We start from the raw sequence: 946 nt of genomic DNA, 5'->3' as shown, positions 1-946 counted from the left end.
CACCTTTTGTCACGTTACACTTTTTGTCACATTTTGTTGCATTTTTCCACATATTTTCACACATTACTAAATACGTTACTTTAATTACAATACACACTGTTTGTGCACCGTTTCCCATTTTTGGTTCACCACTCCATTAAACATCACTGTGTGATTTATATCTGGATTATATCATCGAGTTCTCCTAGTTTCTCGCGCTCTGTAAGTACGTTGCCTCCACTGATTGTAATCTGCTTAGGTAAGAAATAATTATTTTTATATTTGTATTCTGAGGCCTATGTGAATTCCCCTTTCTAAAACGAATCTTGGTTTCTTCTTCGGTGTGCGTATGTTATAGTGTAAGGTAAGTAACGGCCATACCACGTCGAATACACCGCTTCCCGTCTGATCAGCGAAGTTAAGCAATGTTGGGTCTGGTTAGTACTTGGATGGGTGACCGCCTGGGAACACCAGACGTTGTTGGCATCCCTACGTGTCAAGTTGGGTTGGTGGAGGATTAGTGCCTCTCCCTGTAAAACAATTAACTCTAAGCCCTTGGCCACCCCATTTGGGATACATGTCTGGCAATGAATGAATGAAAAAGTTAGTTTTCAATCTTATTCCTTTTGGTGCTTAATTAAGGGTTAAGAGTGCACCGTAATATATACCCCCATAACAATTTGGCGACCTCCTGCCAGGATAGCTCTGTGACATAATATTGGTAACTTTAGCCACATACACAGTGCTTACTCCTATCTACTTAACTATAATCAGTAATCATGGCCCTAATGAGTGATAGTGATGTGATAGTGATTATTGGAATCCAAGCCTTCCCCAGCCAGAGTGAAAACACAAAACATGAGCTCATATTGCTTGCCCAGGCCTTACAGTTGAGATTTTCTGCCTCAGTCACTAAGACTGTTACTTGATCGAATATTTGACACCATGTTTGAGCAAAGTGAGTCCT

At 40.6% G+C, this 946-nt stretch overlaps 1 non-coding gene across 1 annotated transcript; it reads left to right on the top strand.

Annotated features, from left to right (window-relative positions):
• The first annotated feature begins 346 nt into the window (after nucleotides 1-346).
• LOC145400584 (5S ribosomal RNA) lies at nucleotides 347-465 on the top strand. Its single transcript, XR_013897468.1, has one exon. It is a non-coding gene; the product is annotated as a 5S ribosomal RNA (ribosomal RNA).
• The last annotated feature ends 481 nt before the right edge of the window (nucleotides 466-946 follow it).

Source organism: Coenobita brevimanus, chromosome 52 (genome assembly GCF_032717465.1).
Source record: "Coenobita brevimanus isolate Jiangsu-jjx chromosome 52, ASM3271746v2, whole genome shotgun sequence".
In the NCBI taxonomy this organism is placed as follows: Eukaryota; Metazoa; Arthropoda; class Malacostraca; order Decapoda; family Coenobitidae; genus Coenobita; species Coenobita brevimanus.
Note: the sequence above shows the minus strand (reverse complement) of the source record. Positions and strands in the feature narration are given on the sequence as shown.